Here is a 17,431-nt window from a genome sequence, read left to right on the forward strand (position 1 = left end):
AAAGCACACACGATCGATTGAAGTCGAGCATGGCATGCCCACATAGCCCTTCGCTGCACACACGATCGGAGGACGTCGATGTGGCATGCCATCATAGACCTTAGACAACACTAACGGTTGAACGACGCTGCGCGTGGCATGTCATTATATCCCTTGGACAGCACAAGGTCGGTCGACCTTGGACGTGGCATTCCATCAGCCCTTGGACTGCACACATAGACGAATCATGTCGGGCGTGGCATGCCATCATCGTCTTTTGAAAGCACACACAATCGGACGACGTCGGACGTGGCATGCATCATGGCCCTAGGACATCACACACGCTTATACAACGTCGGGTGTGGCATGTCATTATCGCCCTTTGACTGCACACACGATCGGGAAACGTTTGGTGTGGCATGCTTAAGTAGCCCCTGGACAACATACACAGTCGGACGATGTTTGGCGTGGATTACATCATACCCCTTGGACAGCACACACGGTCGGACGACATCGGGCATGGCCTGTCATCATATCCCATGGACAACAAACACAGTCAGATGAAGTCGGGTATGACATGCCATCATCGCACTTGGACTGCACACACTGACGGACGATGTCAGGCTTTGCATGCCATAATGGTCCTTGGACTGCAAACATAGTCAGACGACGTCAGGCATGGCGTTCCATAATGTCCCTTGGATAGTACATACAATTCGACGACATCGGGCGTGGCATGCCATCATATCCCTTGGATAGCACACACGATCGAACGACGTCGAGTGTGGCTTGCCATCATAACCCTTGGGCAGCACACAGGATCAGACGATGTCGGGAGTGGCGTGCCTTCATAGCCCTTGCACAGCACACACACTCGAACGACGTCGGGCGTGGCGTGCCATCATTTTCCTTTTACCGCACACATGAACAAACAAAATTAGGCGTTGTATGCCATTATCGACCTTGGAAAGCCCGCGTAGTCCTTGGTAAGCACACAGACGGACGACGGTGGGCATGACATGCCATTAAAGTCCTTGGACAGCAAAAACGGTCGGACGACATCGGGTGGGGCATTCCATCATTGCCCTTGGATAGGACACATAGTCAGACAACGTCAGGTGTTGCATTCCATTCTAGCCCTTAAATTGCACACACAGACGGACGCTGTTGGGCGTGGTATGCCATCATGGCCCTTGAAAAGCATACACGGTCGGATGACGTCGGGCGTGGCATGCCATCATAGCCTTTGGACAACACACACGGTTGGACAACGTTAGGCGTGGCATGTCATCATAGCCCTTGAACAACACACACGGTCGATAAATGTCGGGCGTGGCATGCTGTCATTGCCCTTAAACTACACATAGAGACGGATGACGTCAGGTGTGGCATGCCATCATCACCTTTGGAAGGCACACAGGGTCGGACGACGTCGGGCATTGCATGCCATCATCACTCTTGTACTGCACATATGAATCAACGATGTCGGGCGTGGCTTTCCATTATCGCCTGTGGATAGTACCCATGGTCGTACAATGTCGGGCATGGCATGCAATCATCGCCCTTAGACAGCACACACGATCAAATAAAGTTAAGCATGGCCCGCCTACGTAGCCCTTTGACTGCACACATGATTGGACGACGTCTTGGGTGGCATGCCATCATAGACCTTAGACAACAATAACAGTTGAACGACTTTGGGTGTGGTATTTTATTATATCCGTTGTACAGCACACACGGTCGGTCGACCATGGACGTGGCATGCCATCATCCCTTGGACTACACACATAGACGAATCATGTCAGGCGTGGCATGCCATCATCATGTTTGGAAAGCACACACAGTCGAACGACATAGGACGTGGCATGCATCATGGACCTTGGACATCATACACGGTTAGACAACGTCAGGTGTGGCATGTCATTATCGCCCTTGGACTGCACACACGGTCGGGCAACGTCTGGTGTGGAATGCTTTAGTATCCCTTGGACAACATACACGGTCGGACGATGTCGGGGGTGGATTACATCATACCCCTTGGAAAGCACACACGGTCGGACGACATCGGGCATGGCTTGTGATCATATCCCTTGGACAAGAGACACAGTCGGACGAAGTCGGGTATGACATGCCATCATCGCCCTTGGACTGCACACACGGACGAACGATGTCATGCGTGGCATGCCATAATGGTCCTTGGACTGCACACATGGTCAGACGACGTCAGGAGTGGCATGAAATCATGTCCCTTGGAAAGTACATACAATTCGACGACATCGGGTGTGGCATGCCATCATATCCTTTGAATAGCACACAAGATCGAACGACGTCGGGTGTGGCCTGCCGACATAACCCTTGGACAACACTCACGATCAGACGATGTCGGGAGTTGAATGCCTACATAGCCCTTGCACAGCACACAGAGACGAACAATGTCGCGCGTGGCATGCCATCATTTCCCTTTTACCGCACACACGAACAAACAAAATTAGGCATTGCATGCCATTATCGCGCTTGGACAGCACACAGGTCGGATGAAGTCGGGCGTTGCATGCCCGCGTAGTCCTTGGAATTCACACACGGACGGACCACGGCGGGCGTGACATGCCATAAAAGTCCTTGGACAGCACAAACGATCGAACGACATCGGGCGTGGCATGCCATCATGGCTCTTGGATAGGACACATAGTCGGACAATGTCGGGTGTGGCATGCCATTCTAGTCCTTAGATTGCACACACAGACGAACGACGTCGGGAGTGGTATGCCATCATGGCCCTTGGAAAGCACTCACGGTCGGATAGAATCGGGCAAGGCATGCCATCATAGCCTTTGGACAACACACACGGTTGGACGACGTTAGGCGTAGAATGTCATCATAGCCCTTGAACATAACATACAGTGGATCGACGTCGGACGTGGCATGCTATCATTGCCCATGGACTACACATAGAGACAGATGACGTCAGGTGTGGCATGCCATCATCACCTTTGGAAGGCACACAAGGTCAGACGACGTCGGTCTTTGCATTCCGTCATCGCTCTTGTACTACACATAAGAATCAACGATGTCGGGCGTGGCTTTCCATCATTGCCCGTGGACAGTACACATGGTCGTACAACGTCGGGCGTGGCATGCCATCATCGCCCATGGACAGCACACACGGCCGAACAAAGTCGGGCATGGCATGCCCGCGTAGCCCTTCGACAGCACAAATGATCAGACGACATCGTGTCTGGCATGCCATCATAGCCCTTAGACAGCACTCACGGTTGAACGACGTTGCGCGTGGAATTTCATTATAGCCCTTAGACAGCACACACGGTCGGTCGACCTTGGATGTGGAACGCCATCATTGCCTTGGACTACACACATAGGCGGATGAATTCGGGCGTGGCAATCCATCATCGCCTATGGAAAGCAGACACAGTCGGACGATGTCGGGCTTGGCATGGAATCATCCCTCTTGTACTACACATACGAATTAACGATGTCGAGCGTGGCTTTCCATCATCGCCCGTCGATAATACACATGGTCGTACAACGTCGGGCGTGGAAAGCCATCATCGAACTTTGAAAGCACACACAATCGATTGAAGTCGAGCATGGCAAGCCCACATAGCCCTTCGCCTGCACACACGATCGGACGACGTCGTATGTTGCATGCCATCATAGACCTTATACAACACTAACTCTTTAACGACGCTTGGTGTGGCATGTCGTTATATCCCTTGGACGTGGCATTATATTAGCCCTTTGACTGCACACATACACGAATCATGTCGGGCGTGGCATGCCATCATCGTGTTTGGAAAGCACACACAGTCGGACGACGTCGGACGTGGCATGCATCATGGCCCTTGGACATCACACACGGTTAGACAATGTCGGGTGTGGCATGTCATTATGGCCCTTGGACTGCACACACGGTCGGGCAACGTCTGGTGTGGCATGCTTTAGTATCCCTTGGACAACATACACGGCCGGACGATGTCGGGCGTGGATCACATCATACCCCTTGGAAAGTAAACACGGTCGGACGACATCGGGCTTGGCCTGTCATCATATCCCTTGGACAACACACACAGTCGACGAAGTCGGGTATGACATGCCATCATCGCCCTAGGACTGCACACACGGATAGACGATGTCATGTGTGGCATGCCATAATGGTCGTTGGACTGCACACATGGTCAGACGACGTCGGGAGTGGCATGCCATCATATCCCTTGGATAGCACACATGATCGAATGACGTCAGGTGTGGCCTGCCATAATAACCCTTCGACAGAACTCACGATCAGACAATTTCGGGAGTGCCATGCCTGCACAGGCCTTGCACAGCACACACAGACAAACGAAGTCGGGCGTGGCATGCCATCATTTCACTTTTACCGCACACACGAACAAATAAAATTAGGCATGGTATGCCATTATCGCCTTTGGATATCACAAAGGTCGGATGATGTCGGGCGTTCCATGCCCGCGTAGTCCTTGGAATACACACACGGATGGACGACGGCGGGCGTGACATGCCATAAAAGTCCTTGGACAGCACAAACGGTCAGACACATCGGGCGTGTCATGCCATCATGGCCGTTGGATTGGACACATAGTCGGACAACGTCGGGTCTGGCATGCCATTCTAGTCCTTAGATTGCACACAAAGACGGACAATGTTGGGCATGGTATGCTATCATGGCCCTTGGAAAGCATAAACGGTCGGATGACGTCGGGCGTGGCATGCCATCATAGCCTTTGGACAACACACAGGGTTGGACGACGTTAGGCGTGCCATGTCATCATAGCCCTTGAACAACACACACGGTTGATCGACGTCGGGCGTGGCATGCTTTCATTGCCCTTGAACTACACATAGAGACGGATGACGTCAGCTGTGGCATGCCATCATCACCATTGGAAGGCACACAGGGTCAAACGACGTCGGGCTTTGCATGCCATCATCAATCTTGTACTGCACATAAGAATAAACGATGTCGGGCGTGGCTTTCCATCATCGCCCGTGGATAGTACACATGGTCGTACAACTTCGGGCGTGGCATGCCATCATCACCCTGGGATAGTACACACGGTAAAATGAAGTCGGGCATTGCATGCCCGCGTAGCCCTTCGAAAGCACACACGATTAGATGACGTCGTGTGTGGCATTCCATCATGTCGGGCATGGCATACCATCATCGCTTTTGGAAAGCACACAGTAGGATGACATCGTACGTGGCATGCCATCATGGCCCTTGGACATCACACATGGTTAGACGACGTCGGGTGTGGCATACTATTATCAACCTTGGACTTCACACACGGTCAGGCAACGTCGGGTGTGGCATGCAAGAGTAGACCTTGGACAACCTAAACGATATGAGGATGTAAGGCGTAGCATACATCATGTCACTTGGACAGCACACACGATCGAACGACGTCGGGCATGGCCTATCATCATATCCCTTGGACAACACAGACGGTCGGAAGAAGTCGGGCATGACTTGCCATCATCGCCCTTGGACTTCACAAGGAAGGACGAAGTCAGGCGTGGCATGACATAATGGTCCTTGGACTGCACACATGGTAAGAAGACGTCGGGCGTGGCATGCCATCATGGCCTTGGGACAGTACACAAGATCGGACAACATCGGGCGTGGCATGCCATCATAGCCCTTGGACAGCACACACGATTGGACAACATTGGGCGTGGCATGCCATGAGAGTACTTAACTGCACACACTATAGGTCGACATTGGGTGTGGCATGCCATCATGGGCCTTGGACAGGATACGCAATCGGATAACGTCGGGTGTGGCATGCCTTTCTAGCTCTTAGACTCACACACAGATGGACCATGTTGGGAATGGCATGCCATCATCGCCATTGGAAAGCACATACGGTCAGACGACGTCGGGCGTTCTATGCCATCATAGCCCTTGGAAAGCACACACGGTAGGATGATGTCGGGCCTGGCATGCCATCATAGCCCTTCAAAGACACATACGATTGGACGACGTTCGGAGTGGCATGTTATCATAGCCCTTGAACAACACACACGGCTTCTCGACGTCGGGCGTTACATGCTATCATTGCCCTTGGACATCATACAGAGACGGATGACGTCAGGCAAGGCATGGCATCATCACCTTTGGAAAGCACACAGGGTTTGATGACATCTTGCTTGGCATGCCATCATGAACATTGGACATTACACACGATCGGACGATGTCGGGCGTGGCATGACATCATAGCCTTAGGACAACACACACAATTGGACGATGTCGGGCGTGTCCTGCCATCATAGCGCTTAGAGAGCACACAATGTTGGACGACGTCGGGCGTGGCATGCCCGTGTATCCCTTAGAATGCACACATGGTTGGATGACGTTGGGCAAGGCATACCTTCATAGCCCTTGGAAAGCACACATGATCGGACGTTGTCGGGCGTGAAATGTCATCATAGCGATTGGACAACACACACGGTCAGAAGACCTCGGGCATGGCATGCCATTATCTCTCTTTTACCACATACACGAATGGATGAAGTTACGTGTGACATGCCATCATCACCCTAGGATAGCACATACAGTCAGACGAAGTCGGGCGTTGCAAGCTCGCGTAGCCCTTGTACAACACACACGGTCATACAACGTCGAGCCTGGCATGCCATCATAGACCTTGTGCTGTACACACAAGCACACGACGTCAAGCGTGGCATGTCATCATATCCCTTGGACAGCACATATAATCGGACGATGTCAGACGTGGCATGACATAATGGACACTGGACAGCACACACGGTCAAATGATGTTGCACATCGCATGCAACCATGGCCATTTGACAACACACACAGTTGGACGTGGCATGCCATCATGGCCCTTAGATAGCAAGAACGGTTAGACGATGTTTGACGTGGCATGACATTAAGGTCCTTTAAACGGGACACATGGTCGGACGACGTCGGGCGTGGCATGACCACGTAGATCTTTGATAGTACCAATGGTCGGACGACGTCAAGCGTGATAATTCATCATAGCCCTTGGAAAGCACACACGGTCAAACAAAATCAGGTATGTCATATGATCATAGCCATTAGATAGCACACACGAACGGACGATTTCGTGAGTGGCATGCCATCATCACCCTTGGATAACATACATGATCGAATGACGTCGAGCGTGGCATGCCCGCATAGCCCTTAAACACAACACACAATCAGATGACGTCGAGCATGGCCTGCCTGCATAGCCCTTGGATAACACACACAATCGAACGATGTCGGGCGTGACTTGTCATCAAAGTCTTTGGTCAGCACACACGGTCAGACGACGTCGGGCGTGGCATGCCATCAAGGACCTTTGACAGGATACACGGTCGAACGACATCACGAATTGCATGTCGCGTGGCTTTGGACAACACACACGATCAATCGACGTCGGGCGTGGCATGCCATCATCCCCCATGTACTAAACACAGGAACGAACGATGTGGGGCAAGGCATGCCATCATCTCCATTAGACTGCACACACGGTCAGACTACGTCAGAAATTGGAAAGCCATCAATGCCCTTGGACAACAGATACAGTCTGACGAAGTAAGGTGTGGCATGCTCGCATAGCCTTTCGACAGTACACACGGTCGGACTGCGTCGGGTGTCGCATGCCATCATAGCCCTTAGACAGCACACATGGTCGGACGACGTTGGGCATGGCAAGTCATCATTGCCTTTGGACAACACACACGGTCGGACGACGTCGAGCCTGGCATGCCATCATAGACCTTGGGCTGTACACACAAGCAGACGACGTCAAGAGTGGCATGTCATCATCTCCCTTGGACAGCACATATAGTCAGACGATGTCAGACGTGGCATGACATAATGGACATTGGACAGCACACACGGTCGAATGATGTCGCGCGTCGCATGCAAAAATGGCCATTGGACAACACACACGGTTGGACGTGGCATGCCATCATGGCCCTTAGATAGCACGCACGGTCAGACAATGTTTGACGCGGCATGACATTAAGGCCCTTTAAACGGGACACACGGTCGGACGAGGTCGGGCGTGGCATGTCCACGTAGATCTTGGATAGTACCAATGGTCGGATGACGTCAAGCGTGATAATTCATCATAGCCCTTGGAAAGCACACACGGTCGAACAAAATCAGGTATGTCATATGATCATAGCCATTAGATAGCACACACGAACGGACGATTTCAGGAGTGGCATGCCATCATCACCCTTGGATAACATACACGATCGAATGACGTCGAGCGTGGCATGCCCGCATAGCCCTTAAACACAACACACAATCAGATGACGTCGAGCATGGCCTGCCTGCGTAGCCCTTGGACAACACACACAATCGAACGATGTCGGGCGTGACTTGTCATCAAAGTCTTTGGTCAGCACACACGGTCAGACGACGTCCGGCGTGGCATGCCATCAAGGACCTTGGACAGGATACACGGTCGAACGACATCACGAATTGCATGCCGCGTAGCTTTGGACAACACACACGATCAATCGACGTCGGGCGTGGCATGCCATCATCCCCCATGTACTAAACACAGGAACGGACGATGCGGGGCAAGGCATTCCATCATTTCCCTTGGACTGCACACACGGTCAGACTACGTCAGAAATTGGAAAGACATCAATGCCCTTGGACAACAGATACAGTCTGACAAAGTTAAGTGTGGCATGCCCGCGTAGCCTTTCGATAGTACACATGGTTGGACTGCGTCGGGCGTGGCATGCCATCATAGCCCTTAGACAGCACACACGGTCGGACGACGTTGGGCATGGCAAGTCATCATTGCCTTTGGACAACACACACGGTCGGACGACGTCGAGCCTGGCATGCCATCATAGACCTTGGGCTGTACACACAAGCAGACGACGTCAAGCTTTGCATGTCATCATCTCCCTCGGACAGCACATATAGTCGGACGATGATAGACGTGGCATGACATAATGGACATTGGACAGCACACACGGTCGAATGGTGTCGCGCGTCGCATGCCTCCATGGCCATTGGACAACACACACGGTTGGACGTGGCATGCCATCATGGCCCTTAGATAGCACGCACGGTCAGACGATGTTTGACGTGGCATGACATTAAGGCCCTTTAAATGTGACAGACGGTCAGACGACGTCGGGCGTGGCATGTCCACGTAGATCTTGGATAGTACCAATAGTCGGACGACGTCAAGCGTGATAATTCATCATGGCCCTTGGAAAGCACACATGGTCGAACAAAATCAGGTATGTCATATGATCATGGCAATTAGATAGCACACACGAACGGACGATTTCGGGAGTGGCATGCCATCATCACCCTTGGATAACATACACGATCGAATGACGTCGAGCGTGGCATGCCCGCATAGCCCTTAAACACAACACACAATCAGATGACGTCGAGCATGGCCTGCCTGCGTAGCCCTTGGACAACACACACAATCGAACGATGTGTGGCGTGACTTGTCATCAAAGTCTTTGGTCAGCACACACGGTCAGACGACGTCGGGCGTGGCATGCCATCAAGGACCTTGGACAGGATACACGGTCGAACGACATCACGAATTGCATGCCGCGTAGCTTTGGACAACACACACGATCAATCGACGTCGGGCGTGGCATGCCATCATCCCCCATGTACTAAACACAGTAACGGACGATGTGGGGCAAGGCATGCCATCATCTCCCTTGGACTGCACACACGGTCAGACTACGTCACAAATTGGAAAGACATCAATGCCCTTGGACAACAGATACAGTCTGACGAAGTTAGGTGTGGCATGCCCGCGTAGAGTTTCGACAGTACACACGGTCGGACTGCGTCGGGCGTGGCATGCCATCATAGCCCTTAGACAGCACACACGGTCGGACGACGTTGGGCATGGCAAGTCATCATTGCCTTTGGACAACACACACGGTCGGACGACGTCGAGCCTGGCATGCCATCATAGACCTTGGGCTGTACACACAAGCAGACGACGTCAAGCGTGGCATGTCATCATCTCCCTCGGACAGCACATATAGTCGGACGATGTCAGACGTGGCATGACATAATGGACATTGGAAAGCACACACGGTCGAATGATGTCGCCCGTCGCATGCAACCATGGCCATTGGACAACACACACGGTTGACGTGGCATGCCATCATTGCCCTTAGATAGCACGCACGGTCAGACGATGTTTGACGTGGAATGACATTAAGGCCCTTTAAATGTGACACACGGTCGGACGACATCGGGCGTGGCATGTCCACGTAGATCTTTGATAGTACCAATAGTCGGACGACGTCAAGCGTGATAATTCATCATAGCCCTTAGAAAGAACACACGGTCGAACAAAATCAGGTATGTCATATGATCATAGCCATTAGATAGTACACACGAACGGACGATTTCGGGAGTGGCATGCCATCATCTCCCTTGGATAACATACACGATCGAATGACGTCGAGCGTGGAATGCCCGCATAGCCCTTAAACACAACACACAATTAGATGACGTCGATCATGGCCTGCCTGCGTAGCCCGTGGACAACACACAAAATCGAACGATGTCAGGCGTGACATGTCATCAAAGTCTTTGGTCCGCACACACGGCAGACGACGTCGGGCGTGGCATGCAATCAAGGCCCTTAGACAGGATACACGGTCGAACGACATCACGAATTGCATGCCGTGTAGCTTATGACAACACACACGATCAATCGACGTCGGGCATGGCATGACATCATCCCCCATGTACTAAACACAGGAACGGACGATCTGGGGAAAGGCATGCCATAATCTCCCTTGGACTGCACACACGGTCAGACTACGTCAGAAAAATGAAAGCCATCAATGCCCTTGGACAACAGATACAGTCTGACGAAGTTAGGTATGGCATGCCTGCGTAGCCTTTCGACAGTACACACGGTCGGACTGCGTCGGGCGTGGCATGCCATCATAGCCCTTAGACAGCACACACGGTCGGACGACGTTGGGCATGGCAAGTCATCATTGCCTTTGGAAAACACACACGATCGGACGACGTCGAGCCTGGCATGCCATCATTGACCTTGGGATGTACACACAAGCAGACGACGTCAAGCGTGGCATGTCATCATCTCCCTCGGACAGCACATATAGTCGGACGATGTCAGACGTGGCATGACATAATGGACATTGGACAGCACACACGGTGGAATGATGTCGCGCATCGCATGCAACCATGGCCATTGGACAACACACACGGTTGGACATGGCATGCCATCATGTCCCTTAGATAGCACGCACGGTCAGACAATGTTTGACGTGGCATGACATTAAGGCCCTTTAAACGGGACACACGGTCGGACGACGTCGGGCGTGGCATGTCCACGTAGATCTTGGATACTACCAATGGTCGGACGACGTCAACGGTGATAATTCATCATAGCCCTTGGAAAGCACACACGTCGAACAAAATCAGGCATGTCATATGATCATAGCCATTAGATAGCACACACGAACGAACGATTTCGGGAGTGGCATGCCATCATCACCCTTGGATAACATACACGATCGAATGACGTCGAGCGTGGCATGCCCGCATTGCCCTTAAACACAACACACAATCAGATGACGTCGAGCATGGCCTGCCTGCGTAGTCCTTGGACAACCCACACAATCGAACGATGTCGGGCGTGACTTGTCATCAAAGTCTTTGGGCACCACACACGGTCAGACGACGTCGGGCGAGGCATGCCATCAAGGACCTTAGACAGGATACACGGTCGAATGACATCACGAATTGCATGCCGCGTAGCTTTGGACAGCACACACGATCAATCGACGTCGGGCGTGGCATGCCATCATCCCCCATGTACTAAACACAGGAAGGGACGATGTGGGGCAAGGCATGCCATCATCTCCCTTGGACTGCACACACGGTCAGACTACGTCACAAATTGGAAAGACATCAATGCCCTTGGACAACAGATACAGTCTGACGAAGTTAGGTGTGGCATGCCCGCGTAGCCTTTCGACAGTACACACGGTCGGACTGCGTCGCGCGTGGCATGCCATCATAGCCCTTAGACAACACACACGGTCGGATGACGTTGGGCATGGCAAGTCATCATTGCCTTTGGACAACACACACGGTCGGACGACGTCGATCCTGGCATTCCATCATAGACCTTGGGCTGTACACACAAGCAGACGACATCAAGCGTGGCATGTCATCATCTCCCTCAGACAGCACATATAGTCGGACGATGTCAGACGTGGCATGACATAATGGACATTAGACAGCACACACGGTTAAATGATGTCGCACGTCTCATGCAACCATGGCCATTGGACAACACACACGGTTGGACGTGGCATGCCATCATGGCCCTTAGATAGCACGCACGGTCAGACGATGTTTGACGTGGCATGACATTAAGGCCCTTTAAACGTGACACACGGTCGGACGACGTCGGGCGTGGCATGTCCACGTAGATCTTTGATAGTACCAATAGTTGGACGACGTCAAGCGTGATAATTCATCATAGCCCTTAGAAAGCACACACGGTCGAACAAAATCAGGTATGTCATATGATCATAGCCATTAGATAGTACACACGAACGGACGATTTCGGGAGTGGCATGCCATCATCACCCTTCGATAACATACACGATCGAATGACGTCGAGCGTGGAATGCCCGCATAGCCCTTAAATACAACACACAATCAGATGACGTCGAGCATGGCCTGCCTGTGTAGCCCGTGGACAACACACACAATCGAACGATGTCGGGCGTGACTTGTCATCAAAGTCTTTGGTCAGCACACACGGTCAGACGACGTCGGGCGTGGCATGCAATCAAGGACCTTGGACAGGATACACGGTCGAACGACATCACGAATTGCATGCCGCGTAGCTTATGACAACACACACGATCAATCGACGTCGGGCGTGGCATGCCATCATCCCCCATGTACTAAACACAGGAACGGACGATGTGGGGAAAGGCATGCCATAATCTCCCTTGGACTGCACGCACGGTCAGACTACGTCAGAAATTGGAAAGCCATCAATGCCCTTGGACAACAGATACAGTCTGATGAAGTTAGGTGTGGCATGCCCGCGTAGCCTTTCGACAGTACACACGGTCGGACTGCGTCGGGCGTGGCATGCCATCATAGCCCTTAGACAGCACACACGGTCGGACGACGTAGGGCATGGCAAGTTATCATTGCCTTTGGACAACACACACGGTCGGACGACGTCGAGCCTGGCATGCCATCATAGACCTTGGGCTGTACACACATGCAGACGACGTCAAGCGTGGCATGTCATCATCTCCCTCGGACAGCACATATAGTCGGACGATGTCAGACGTGGCATGACACAATTGACATTGGACAGCACACACGGTCGAATGATGTCGCGCGTCGCATGCAACCATGGCCATTGGAAAACACACACGGTTGGACGTGGCTCGCCATCATGGCCCTTAGATAGCACGCTCGGTCAGACGATGTTTGACGTGGCATGACATTAAGGCCCTTTAAACGGGACACACGGTCGGACGACGTTGGGCGTGGCATTTCCACGTAGATCTTGGATAGTACCAATGGTCGGACGACGTCAAGCGTGATAATTCATCATAGCCCTTGGAAAGCACACACGTCGAACAACATCAGGCATGTCATATGATCATAGCTATTAGATAGCACACACGAACGGACGATTTCGGGAGTGGCATGCCATCATCACCCTTGGATAACATACACGATCGAATGACGTCGAGCGTGGCATGCCCGCATAGCCCTTAAACATTACACACAATCAGATGACGTCGAGCATGGCCTACCTGCGTAGCCCTTGGACAACACACAAAATCGAACGATGTCGGGCGTGACTTGTCATCAATGTCTTTGGTCAGCACACACGGTCAGACGACGTCGGCCGTGGCGTGCCATCATGGACCTTGGACAGGATACACGGTCGAACGGCATCACGAATTGCATGCCGTGTAGCTTTGGACAACATACACGATCAATCGACGTCGGGCGTTGCATGCCATCATCCCCCATGTACTAAATGCAGGAACGAACGATGCGGGGCAAGGCATGCCATCATCTCCCTTGGACTGCACACACGGTCAGACTACGTCAGGATTGGAATGCCATTAATGCCCTTGGTCAACAGATACAGTCTGACGAAGTTAGGTGTGGCATGCCCGCGTAGCCTTTCGATAGTACACACGGTCGGACTGCGTCGGACGTGACATGCCATCATATCCCTTGGACAGCACACACGGTCGGACGACGTTGGGCATGGCAAGTCATCATTGCCTTTGGACAACACACACGGTTGGACAACGTCATGCGTGGCATGCCATCATCGCTCTTGGACTGCAGAAGCATATGGACGATATTAGGCATATCAAGCCATCATCGTGCTTGGACTGCACATACTGACGGACGACGTCGAACGTTGCATGCCATCATGGCCTTTGGACAGCGCACAGGGTAAAATGACGTCCGGCATGGCATGCCATAATGGCCCTTGGACATGACACACAGTAGGAAAACATCAAGTGTGGCATGCTCGCGTAGCCCGTGGATTACACACACGGTTGGATGACATCGGGTGTGGATTTATATCAAAGAACTTGGACAGCACATGCGATCAGATGACGTCAGGCATATTAGATAGTGACACAGTCGGACGACGTCGGGCGTTGCATGCCCTCATCGCCCTTGGACTGCACGCACGAACGGACTATGTCGGGCATGGCATGCCGTCATCGCCCTTAGAGGACAGATATGGTCGGACAATATCAGGTATGGCATGGCATCATTTGCCTTGGACATCATACTCGGTCGAATGACGTCGGGCATGGCATGCTATCATATCCCTTCAACAATACACACGTTTGGACGACGTCGGGCGTGGAAGGTCAACATAGCCCTTGGACAGCACAGACAGTCAGACAACGTCGGGCGTAGCATGCCATTGTCGCCCTTGGACTACATACACACAAAGATGTCATTGAGCGTGGCATGAAATCATAACCCTAGGACTACATACACGGTCGAACGACGTCTGGCGTGGCTTGCAATCATCGCCCTTGGACAACACACATGGTCGGACAACATCGTGCGTGGCATGACATTATAGACCTTAGACCACATACAAGGTCCGATGACGTCAGGTGTGGCATACAATCATGGCCCTTGGAAAGCACACACGTTCAAATGACTTCGGGCGTGGAATGCCCACGTAGGCGTTGGACATTACACAGAGACGGACGACGTCAGGCGTGGCATGCCATCAGGACCTTGGACAGCACACATAGTCGGATGATATCAGGTGTGGTAATCACGCATAGCCATTATACAACACACACATTCAGACGACGTCAAGCGTGGCATGCCATCATAGCCGTTTCAAGCACACATGATAAGATGATGTTGGGAGTGGCATTCTCATCATAGATATTGAACAAAACACAATGTCGGATGATTTCAGTCGTGGCATGCCATCATCGCTCTTGTACTGCACACACGAATAAATGATGAAGGGCGTGGCATTCCATCATCGCGCGTAATGGTACACATGGTCGAAAATCGCTAACCGTGGCATTCCATCATCACCCTTGGACAGCACACACGGTAGAAAGAAGTCAGGCGTAGCATGCCCCCATAGCCCTTCTCCAGTACAGACGGTCGGACAACCTCGTGCGTGGCATGCCATCATAGCCCTTGGACAACACTCACGCTTTAACAACGTTGGGCGTGGCATGTCATAATAGCCCTTGGACAGCAAACACGGTCGGTCGACCTAAGACATAGCATGCCATCATCGCCCTTGGACTGCACATACAAACAGACGATGTCGGGCGTGGCATGCCATCATGGCCCTTGGACAACACACACAGCCGGACGAAGTCGGGTATGACATGCCATCATCGCCCTTGGACTGCGATCACGGACGGACGATGTCAGGCGTGGCATGCCATAATTGTCCTTGCACTGCACACATGGTCAGACGACGTTGGGTGTGGCATTCTTGAGTAGCCCTTGGAAAACATACATGGTCGGACGATGTCGGGCGTGGATTACATCATACCCCTTGGATAGCACACACGGTCGGACAACATCGGGCATGGCCTGTCATCATATCCCTTGGACAACACACACAGTCGGATGAAGTCGGGTATGACATGCCATCATCGCCCTTGGACTGCACACACGGACGGACAATGTCAAGCTTGGCATGCCATAATGGTCCTTGGACTGCACACATGGTCAGATGACGTCGGGCGTGGCATGCCATCATCTCCCTTGCATAGTACATACAATTCGACGACATCGGGCGTGGCATGCCGTCATAGCCCTTGGATAGCACACACGATCGGACGACGTCGGGTGTGGCCTGCCATCATAAACCTTGGACAGCACACACGATCAAACGATGTCGGGAGTGGCATGCCTGCATAGCCCTTGCACTACACACATAGTCGAACGACGTCGGGCGTGGCATGCAATCATTTCCCTTTTAGCGCACACACGAAAAAACAAAATTAGGTGTGGCATTCCATTATCGCCCTTGGACAGCACACAGGTCAGATGAAGTCGGGCGTTGCGTGCCCCCGTAGTCCTTGGAAAGTACACACGGACGGACGACGGCGGGCCTGACATGCCATAAAAGTCCTTGGACAACACAAACATTCGGACGACATCTAGCGTGGCATGCCATCATGGCCCTTGGATAGGACACATAGTCGGACAACGTCGGGTGTGGCATGCCGTTCTAGCCCTTAGATTGCACACAAAGATGGACGATGTTGGGCGTGGTATGCCATCATGACCCTTGGAAAGCATACACGGTCGGATGACGTCGGGCGTGGCATGCCATCATAGCCTTTGGACAACACACACGGTTGGACGATGTTAGGCGTGGCATGTCTTCATAGCCCTTGAACAAAACATACGGTCGATTGACGTCGGGCGTGGAATGCTATCATTGCCCTTGAACTACACATAGAGACGGATGACGTAAGGTGTGGCATGACATCATCAACTTTGGAAGTCACACAGGGTCGCACGACGTCGGGCTTGGCATTCCATCATCACACTTGTACTGCACATAAGAATCAATGATGTCGGGTATGGCTTTCCATCATTGCTTGTGGATAGTACACATGGTAGTACAACGTCGGGTGTGGCATGCCATCATCTCTGTTGGACAGCACACATGGTCGAATGAAGACGGGCATGGCATGCCCGCGTAGCCCTTGGACAACACACACGATCAGGCGACGTCGTCTGTGGCATGCCATCATAGCCCTTAGACAACACTCACGGTTGAACGACGTTGGGCGTGGCATGTCATTATTGCCCTTGGACGTGGCATGCAATCATCGCCCTTGGACTGCACAAATAGATGGATGATGTCGG

The sequence above is a fragment of the Solanum pennellii genome, chromosome 2 (assembly GCF_001406875.1).
Source record: "Solanum pennellii chromosome 2, SPENNV200".
Classification (NCBI taxonomy): domain Eukaryota; kingdom Viridiplantae; phylum Streptophyta; class Magnoliopsida; order Solanales; family Solanaceae; genus Solanum; species Solanum pennellii.